Raw genomic sequence first — 10,414 nt, 5'->3', positions numbered from 1 at the left:
GGCAACATCTGGAGACATTTTTGTTTGTTACAACCAGAGAAGATGCGTTCTACTGGCATCTAGTAGGTAGAGGTTAGAGATGCTGCTAAACATTCTATAATGCATAACAAATTACCCAGCGCTAAATATCAGTAGTGCTGAGGCTGAGAAACTGGGTTCAAACAGTAGGAAGGGTCCTGCTTCCTTAGTGGACAAAAATGAATCCTACACTCATACTCCCTACAAGACACTTAACAGCAAGATCTAAGAGGATAAAACTGTATCCAAGTAATTTAAATACATTCCAGAACAAAACAATACGTAAAAAATATCCAGCACCCACCAAGGCACAATGCATAATGTCTGGCATCCAATCGAAAATTATAAATCCTGCAAAGGGGCAGGGAAATACAACCCATAATAAGAAAAATCAATCAAATCAGCCCAGAAATGACAAAGAATTAGTAGACAAGCACATTAAGACAATTATAATTATTCCATATGATCAAGAAGCTAGTGGAGACACATCGAGACATGCAAGTTCTAAAAAAGCAACCAAACTAAGCTTCTTAGAGACAAAAACTACAATGTCTGAGATTAAAAAAAAAAAAAAAATGCACAGATGGGTTTAACTGGATAAAACAAGAAAGCAAGGAAAAAAGTATAGTATATAAGACATAGCAATAGAAACTACCCAAAATGAAAAACAGGAAAAAAAAAACTGAGAGAAAATGAATAGCGCATCAACATGTTGTGGTACAACTTCAAGTGCCCTGATATGTGTAATTGTAATTTGAGTCCTCAAAGGTGAGAGAGAGGAGGGATAGAGAAATATTTGAAAAAATAATCTATGGGATGCAGTTCTTATAGGGAAATTTATAGCTATAAAACACATTAGAAAAATAAGTCAATTCAGTTTCCTCAACTTAAATCTTAAGAAACCAAAATAAGAACAAATAAAGCCCAAAGAAAAGTGAAGAAATAGCAAAGATTAGATTACAAGTCAATAAAATAGAAAAATAAGAGAAAAAAACATATATATATATTTTTTTTAAAGTTTATTTTGAGAAAGAATGCAAAGAATCAAGGGGCAGAGAGGGGGAGAGAGAGAGAGAGAGAGAGAGAGAGAGAGAATCCCAAACAGGCTTTTCACTGTCAGTGAGGAACCTGATGTGGGGCTCAAACCCACAAACTGAGATCACGACCTAAGCCAAAGTCAGACACTTAACCGACTGAGCCACCCAGGTGCCACTCTATATATTTTTTTAAACCAAAAGCTAACTTTTAAAAAAGATTAATAAAATTAATAAACTTCTAGCCAGACTTATGGAGGGGGCAGGGGCACGGGGAAAGAAAGAAAATACAAATTACATCAGGAATGAGAGGTGTGATATTACCGTATATAATTAAAAATAATTTTTTTTGAGAGAGCGAGCGAGTGGTGGAGAGAGGCAGAGAGAGAGAATCTTAAGCAAGCCTCATGCTCAGGGCAGAACCCCAATGGGTGCTCAGTCCCACCACCCTGGGATCACGACCTGGGCCGAAATCAAGAGTGACACTCAACCGACTGAACCATGCAGGTATCCCCGTTATACAAATTCTTATCCACATAAATATTTGTAAAGTTTGCTAACCTCCACATTGCTGATTCCAATACTCATTCCTTAGACTTATATTACTGGAGCCATCAGCCGCAGTATTTTGCATAATTGACATTTTCATTTGGCGTCAAGAACAACATGCCTGGGTTTTCTCTGCTTCGTGGGGCATTTTTTCTCAGTCTCAACGGTGCTATTTCCTCATGGGTCTCTAGACTTTTATATGTTGGAGTGCCTGAGGACTCAGTGTTCAAATCCCTTTTCTTTTCTACCTACATTCTCTTCCTAGGTGATCTCATCTCTTTAAATACCATCTATGACTGCAAAATCTGTATCTCGGCCTAGACCTCTTCTCTGAACTGCGGCCTTATGTATCCAAGGAATAGCCACTTTGATGCCTGCTTTAGTCTTGGTTCCTAAGAAAACAGAGCCTAAGATAAAAAACCTTATTGTTAATACTTTATTGGGGTGATGCAATCCCAGGAAAGGATAAGTGAGGGTAAACGGGAGGTGATGAAGGGGAGGAGAATACAAGTGGGTGTTACTGAGCTGTCCACAGCTTCAGAACAGCTGTTTGCTTAGTCTCACTGTGTTCAGAGCGCGAGTGCTATGGACTACTTCATCGCACCTCACCATGGGGTAGGGGAGGAAGACTTTTCTGCAGACTCTCCCTCCCTCTGGTCAGTTTCTATCAAAGGGCATGAATTCCTCCACACTTCCAGGTGGCACCATTCAGCCTCTCCAGCAGCCACCACTAGGAAGCCACGCTCTAAGACAATACAGCACGGGAGGAGTGGGAGTCCGTCCCTGCAGTCTTGTGGGCTTGCAGCCTCAGGGGTGGAGGTGCAGGCCATCTTCTTAGAGGGTTATCAGTATCAGAGCAGAACACCCACTCTGCAAATGGAAGGCAGTTTTTAAACTGGGTTTGGTACAATGACTAATTAGGCATCTTAAATCTAACATGCCCTAACATCAAACCTTTAATTTGTGCCCAAACATGTTCTCCTTATAGTTTTCTTTATCTTAGAAAGTGGCGATTTTGTCCTTCCTATTGCTCAGGCCAAGGGCCTTCCTGCTTCCCTGCTTGCTGTATTTTACTCCGTTCTCAGCATAGCAGCCAGATCATTTAAGTGCTGCTGATCATTAAGTCAGACGATATCACTTTGGCTCAAAATCCCCTTCCTTTTTGCCCTATTTAAATGTCAAAGGGGAACTGCATGTGCCACTTACTCTTAAACTCTTCAGAAAAAAACTCTACATAGATAGATAGATAGATAGATAGATAGATAGACAGATAGATATCTGGATAAACAAAACAGGCAGAGAATTATAAAGAAATTATAATAAAATGTCGACATTTGGGGAATCTGGGTGAAGGGTATACAGGAATTCTTTGTACTCTTCTTGCAATTTTCTAGAAGTTTGAAATTATGTCAAAAGTCAAAGTTAAAGAAAATTTAATAGCCCAGAAAGGGGGAGGGAGAATTATTAAAGGAAAATCAGGGTAGGTGCTATTATTGAGAAAGCTTGAGGCAGGGGCAGGGTGCAGGGGATACTGAGAAAGCAATTATAAATATTCATTATAGTCATAATTTAAAATGATGTAGAGCTATGCTCATGGATATATAAAATGTTCATATTTAGTTTAAAATGTCCCAATATTTAGTTTATCATTATTGGTATCATTTTTGGAAAAAAAAGTACATATATATGTAGAATGGCATACACCGAAATTCTAGGTTTGCAAAATAGGTTTCCAGAGACAGTGACTTCTATCTTTATTCTTTTACATATTACCATTTTTTTCTTTTTACAATAAGCTAGCAGCACATTTATAATCAGCCAAAAAAAAATCAAAAAATGTTAAAAAGAAAGAAAATTCTCATTTAGGTCGGGGTCAGCAAATGTTTTCTGTAAAGGGGCCAGATAATAAATATTTTCAGCTTTGGGGCCCTACAGTTTCTGTTGCGACTATGCAACTCTGCCATTATAGCAAAAAGCAGCCATAGATAATACACAAACAAATAGGCATGGCTGGGTTCCATTAAAACTTTACAAAAACAGGTGGCAGGCTGGCGTTCTTGTAGTACTTTGCTGACCCCTAATTTAGATGGATACTTTTTTCCCTAGAGTATGGCTTATAGGCATGAAACTGTTCTCATTCCTATAGGACTTCGTATGGGGCCCTCTGGACCAACTGATGGTCTGAGAATTTCACTGGCCCCGTGCAATTACCTGTATCATTTGAGTTAGCAGACTAAATGAAATTCAATGAAAATATCTAACCAAAACCACACTTATAAATAAATAACACTTTGTCTAGAGAAGTGTAATATGATAAATATGCATTGTATGATATTGTAGATAGATTCAGTCAGTCATAGAACTGGATCCCCACCGTTGGAAAGAAGATTCCTTTCAATATGCCCTGGAGGCTCAGCTGTAGCTCCCTGAAGCTAGAGTGATCAGGGGCCTGAGGATATCTTAGGAAGATGTGGAAAGATGCGTATGTCAAAATCCTGGAGAAAGCCAGGCTCCTCCTGGTCTTGTTCCAGGAATAAAATCTTCCTCTGTAAGGAGCATAATCCACAGCTTCCATAAAATTAGTTGGGTAATGTACCATTTTCCTATGTACCAATTTCCTATTACCTGAAGAGTTTGTGTAAGATTGGTTTATTTCTTCCTTTAATGTCTGGAAATATTCCCCACTGTGATATCTGGCTTGGAATATTTATGGGACAAATTTTAAATTATAGATAATTTCCTTAATAGACCCAGAACTATCCAGATTTTATATTTCTTCTTGTGTTAGTTTTGGATAAAATTTCAGAATTTTTCATTAAATCATTAATGGCATCCTTTATGTTATATTTGTAATGGCTGTAGATCTATAGTAATGGTCACTTTGACATTCCTTACACTGACAAACGGTACTTTTTTTTTTTGATCAGTTTTGCTGGGGGATTATCACTTGTATTCTTTTCAAAAACTGAACTGAAATATTTATTTTCTATTTCATTAATTCACGATCTACTATTTCCTTTCACTCTTTTTCTTTAATTTTTTTTTAACATTTTATTTATTTTTGAGACAGTGAGAGACAGAGCATGAACAGGGGAGGGTCAGAGAGAGGGAGACACAGAATCCGAAGCAGGCTCCTGGCTCTGAGCTGTCAGCACAGAGCCCGACGCGGGGCTCGAACTCACAGACTGCGAGATCATGACCTGAGCCGAAGTCGGCCGCTTAACCGACTGAGCCACCCAGGCGCCCCTCTTTCCTTTCACTCTTGTTTTGTTTTCAAAGAAACTGTTTATTTTCTGTCGACCATATTTCCCTTTTCTGTTTAAGAGTCTGTGGAAGAACAGCTTAAAACCACTCAGTGGTCATTCCTAGCCATTCAGTGGCCTGAGCAGTGGGAGCTGCAGACCAGTCTTCAGTGGCAGGCTGCACGCTCCGGTCTTCAGTAGGGATCTGCTGAACAGGCACAGAGGCACCTGCCTACCTTCCGAGCAGTCAGGGAGCTCAGGTTGAGAAGCAGTAACTCCAGGAACTGGAGCAGTCCATTCACCCTGAAAGTCATTCGTGGTCATAGCCTTTTCAGCAGGCCTTTTCATGGCCAGCATCTGTGGGCCAGCATCCACCTCACCAGACCCAGTGAGTGAGCCTCCTCGCTGCACGGGATGGCAATGTCCACGTAGAGCAGATGAGTTCGTGTTGACACACAGCAGTGGTAGGCAGGCCAAATAAGACACCTCTGTGAGAGGCTGGTAGTCAGCCCTGGAATGAGTAACCACTAGAAGTCCTGGCTCCCGCAAAGCTGCCTGCATCTGGTTTAGTGAAGTTTCCGGGAGAAAAGCGGCCAGCATTAGGGGTGTGTGGAGTTATTTCTGGAGAGTGTACTGTAAGGCCTGGGAAAGTGAATGGGATAACTGCTGAAACGTCAGCAATGTTCCAGTTTCAAGGCTGTCGGACGCGATAGCACTATGAGAACAGAGCCCCACGATCTCCCAGGAGCCAGTTAGGAGACAGACCCATTGTAATTGCCTAGCAGTCCTTGGAATTGCACATCTTCCCTACATGCTTTCACGTAAACACCAGATGTCTGGAGGCTCTTTGTGTTTTCCTCCCACGCTTCTTTGGTGTTTATACCTGATGAACATAAAATAAAGACCATGTGCAGTTGGCTGCTGCTGCTGTTTCGCTGGCAGAGGCAGCCCTTCCCGTCTGCTCAGTCTAAGGGTCTGAGAACATTTTCTTCAGTGGGCGGCTACAGGGGTGGCTCCAGTGACAGCAGCAAACTTCAGCACAACTCGCTGGCCAGTATTCCTGGAGGCCATGACACTGACATCAGTTGCGTTTCAGTGGCAACAATGACATGAGAGGCCAGCAGAAGCTTCTCCTAGGTTCTCTTCAGATTTATGATAAAGATGCCATCACTTTTCCTTTTGTAGAGGTGCTTTTCCATTTAGAAGTCAAGTTGCTGCCCCTAAGTGGCTTCCTGCTGCAAGGAATTTGAGAAGACACTGTTCCCTCATTTGCAGGACATCAAACGTTCTGGACATGGTGCAAATTTCCCTTTAAGTTACAATGGGAACCCAGAACAGCAGTGTATGAACTTCTCTCTATATTCTTTCTTTAGATTTACTTGCTATTCTGTTTTTAATTTCTTGCAATGTATATTTAAATCATTGAACTGCAGCCCTTCTTTCCTAACACATGCACTGAATGTTATAATTTTTTTTAATTTTAATTTTTTAAAATAAATTTCTCTTTAATCAGGGCTTTAGTTGTATTCCATAATTTCTATTTTTGTCTTGAGAAAAATACCTTTAAAATTTCCATTATGCTTGCTTCTTTTATTCATAGGTGATGTATTTATTTTTTAAAGTTTATTTATTTATTTTGAGAGAGAGAGAGAGTGTGTGTGCATGTGGGGGAGAGGCAGAGACAGGGAATCTCAGGCGGGCTTCGCACTGTCAGCCTGCTGCGGGCCTCCCGACATGAAGCTCAAACTCACAAACCACCGAGATCATCGAACAATTAACCAACTGAGTCACCCAGGTGCCCCATCATATGTGATTTGAACGGTCTTAATTTCCAAACACTTGGGAATTTTTTTAGTGTGTATGTGTGTGTGTTACTGATTTCTAGCTGATTTCATTGTTGTCTGAAAACATAATGCTAAGTCTTGCTGTCCAATGTGGTAGCCACTAACCAGAGGTGGCTATGTAAATTAATTAGAATTAAATAAAATGTAGTTCATCAGGCACATTAACCACATTTTAAAATGTGAACAATACTGACAAGAACATAAAAAGTTCTATTGCACAGCACTGCTCTAAATTATTTCAATCTGATGAAATTTGGTGAGGCTTGCTTTACAAGCAAGCACATGGCAAGTTTTGGTAAATGCCCTCTGCATACCTTAAAGAGGTTTTCTGTCATTGTTGGTTGCACTGTTATCTATATGTCAATTAGGTCATTTTGTTAATTATATTATCCATGTATACTATATTCTTTTTTTTAAAGTTTATTTATTTACTTTGAAAGAGAGAGAGAGGGAAAGAGAGAATCTCAAGCAGGCTCTACACTCAGCGGAGAGCCCGATCTCATGACCGTGAGATTATGACCTGAGCCAATATCAAGAGTCTGCAGCTTAATTGACTGAGCCACCCAAGTATCCCTATACTCCTCTTTCACTGTAGATATTACAACAGGCATTCTTGTTTTATTAGAATCCATTATAAATTAGTACTTCTACCATTTCCCTGAGAATGTATTTAGGTCCTGATTTGAGGCACTATTATATTTTCTTATAACCCATCTTCATTTAGATTTGCCCTCAGATTTACACTTTCTGTGGCTCTTCATTTCTTCTTAAACTTGTTTTTCAGTCTGGAATCATTTCCCTTTTTCCTGAAGAACTCCTTTTAGTATTTGTTTGAATCTATGGGCAGTGAATTCTCTTGTTTTTGTTTATCCGGAAATGTCTTTACGTTGCCTTTAAAATTTTTTAATTTAATTTTATTTTTTTGAGTATAGCTGACATACAATGTCACACTAGTTTCGGGTGTATAACATAGGAGTCAACATCTGTACGTGTTATACTATGTTCACCACAAGTGTAGCTACTGTATGTCACCATACATATTGCCTTTGCTTTTAGAAGTTATGCTTCCAAGATATTACATGATTTTCTGGCATTATGTTGAGAAGTTAGTCCTCAGTCTTATTTGTTGCTTATTTGAATATAATGTTTTTTTCTTTTTTTTTTTTATATATATTTTTTCTTTTTCTTTGGTTTTGTTAGGTACTATGATGTCCTCAAGTGTATTTTTCTTTGTATTTATTCTTCTTGGTGTTTGTAGTGCTCCTTTAATCTATGGCTTGATATTCATGAGTACTGGAAAATTCTCGACCACTCTTTCTTTAAATAGAGCCTCTTCTCATCATCTTATCTCATTTTGAGGCTCAAATTATTTGTATGTTAGATCTGCTTACAATATTAGGTATGATGCCTATGCTCTCCTCTGCATTTTGTTTCTTTTTCCCCTTCCTGCTTCCGCCTTGGTGTTTATTTACATCTTTCAGTTCACCAATCTCCACTTCAAAGTATCCAATCTGCTGGTAATCCTATCAATTGAGCTCTTAATTGCAGTTGTTACATTTTTCAGGTGTAGAACTTCCATAAAACAGTTTTCATAGATTTATTAGAATCTATCTAATAAATTCTGGTAACACTTATTCATTAACATTTTGTTAAGTATATTAATTATAGTCATTTTAAAGTCCATGTCTGGTAACTCCAATATCTTTATCACTTGTGATTTTATTTCTAAACATATGTTCTTTCTCTTGGTCGTGGTAGCTTTTTTGCATATTAATTTTTTATTGACATAAATTCACCTGCCATATAATTTACTCTTTTAAAGGGTTGACTCCGGTGGTTTTTAGTAAATTCTAAAATATGCAGCAATTGGCACTAATTCCAAAACATTCCCAGCACTCCAAAAAGATACCCTATACCCATCAGCAATCAAACAAAGTTCCAAGTGGTTGCACCATTTTATATCCCCACCAGCAACATGAAGGCTCCAGTTTTTTCCCATCCTTGCCAACGCTTGTTACTGTCAGATTTTTTTAAATTAGATTTGTATAAGCAGTGTTACTTTTATAACTCATTTCTAAGACCTAGTGAGCAAGTTGATTTAGAGAACTGGGGAGAGTGAGGAGCGTAGGATGGCTACCAGTTATTTCATCTGTATGGCAAGGTGTTTAGCAGCGCAGTTCACCAGAACAGGGAATTCAGAAGGAAGATATCATGCGGGTGTGTGTTAAGCTCATGACACTAGGTAGAAGTGTGTAGTAAGCAGACAGCTCTTAAAATTTACTCTCATGAGAGAGGGGTACACTTCAGATATAAACTTCATCATCCTATTTTCTTCTTCATTTTTTTAATTCCCAAAGGAACAGATGATAATTCATTGTACACTTTTTTCCTACTGACTTCACAACTTATCATCATGTGAATACCTTTTAGCTCCTCTACTAGTGACCCTCATGCTTTTATTTCCAGGCTTCCAAAATAGTTTTTCTTTCTGTTCTTCCCTATTTATTTATTTATTTATTTATTTATTTATTATTTATTTATTTATTTATATTTTTGAGAGAGAGAGCGTGTGTGAACACAAGTGAGCAGAGGTGGGGCAGAGGGAGAGGAAGAGAATCTTAAACAGGCTCATGCTCAGTGCAGAGCCCAAAGTAGGGCTCTATCTCACGACCATGAGATCATGACCTGAGCCAAAATCAAGAGTGGTACACTTAACCGACTGAGCCACCCAGGCGCCCCTTTCTTTCCCCTTTTATTTTATTCTTCTGAAGGCAGTTAAGACGATCATGTCATTTCTTCATTCAAAGACCTCAATGGCTTTCCAGTACCTTGAGAACAAAATGCAGAAATATGAAACTTAACCTAGCCATAACTAGTACTTTTCTATTTTCCATATGATACTAAACGCCAGAAAGTTGAAGTGCCTGTTTGTTTAGCATCGCATTCCTTAAGTCTTTTCGCCTACCTCGTTTTTTATTTCCATTTCATTCTGACTCTTTAAGTACATGTTTTAGTAATTATTTTCATGAACTGTTGGTCATAAGGGCAGGAACTCTTTCTCACCCCTTCAGCAGCACTCAGTAGAGTATGATGCTGAATGTTTATTGAATGAATGACTATGTACATACTTCACATCATTTCACATACTTGCTTGCTTCTTGTTGTTGACTACTTTGTTGACTACTTCCTTCTGCCTTTATGCCTGTACTCCCATCCTTCAAAACTCAAATTTCAAGGGCTCCATAAACTTTACCTTTTCTTTCTAATCACAATTGAACCTTACCTCCTCTGAGCTCTTATAAGCATCTTGTCTACACTTATGATTACACTGGGCCATGTGTTTTCTGTATACATCAGGCTTTGTCACTTATGCTTTGTTGGGACAGTATATTCTTCGTGTATAGTAAAACCGAAAGGAAAATACCTTGCACGTAGTAAATAACAACGTGTTAAAGTGAAATATTAACTGGGTGATTTCGGGGAATATTCAAAGTAAAGGACAATAGTGGAATTTTAACAAGCGGTTAATCCTAGAAAAACAATTTGAGATTTTTATTTTTAAAAAAGTTTCTATTTTTCTGTTGAAAACTTTGCATATATACATATATGTAGCCTATTATCAACATGTATGTCAGAAATCAACAAACAGGGGCACCTGGGTGGCTCAGTTGGCTAAGCGTCCCACTCTTGATTTTGGCTCAGGTCCACCATCTTATGATTCATGGGA

At 38.6% G+C, this 10,414-nt stretch overlaps 1 protein-coding gene across 1 annotated transcript in view; it reads left to right on the top strand.

Annotated features, from left to right (window-relative positions):
* The window catches only part of LOC109276412 (uncharacterized), an 87,068-nt gene that overhangs the window by 40,943 nt on the left and 35,711 nt on the right, over window positions 1–10,414 (top strand). The gene's annotated exons all lie outside the window — the stretch shown is intronic.

The sequence above is a fragment of the Panthera pardus genome, unplaced genomic scaffold (genome assembly GCF_024362965.1).
Source record: "Panthera pardus isolate Hobbes unplaced genomic scaffold, ASM2436296v1 HiC_scaffold_15, whole genome shotgun sequence".
Classification (NCBI taxonomy): Eukaryota; Metazoa; Chordata; class Mammalia; order Carnivora; family Felidae; genus Panthera; species Panthera pardus.
Note: the sequence above shows the minus strand (reverse complement) of the source record. Positions and strands in the feature narration are given on the sequence as shown.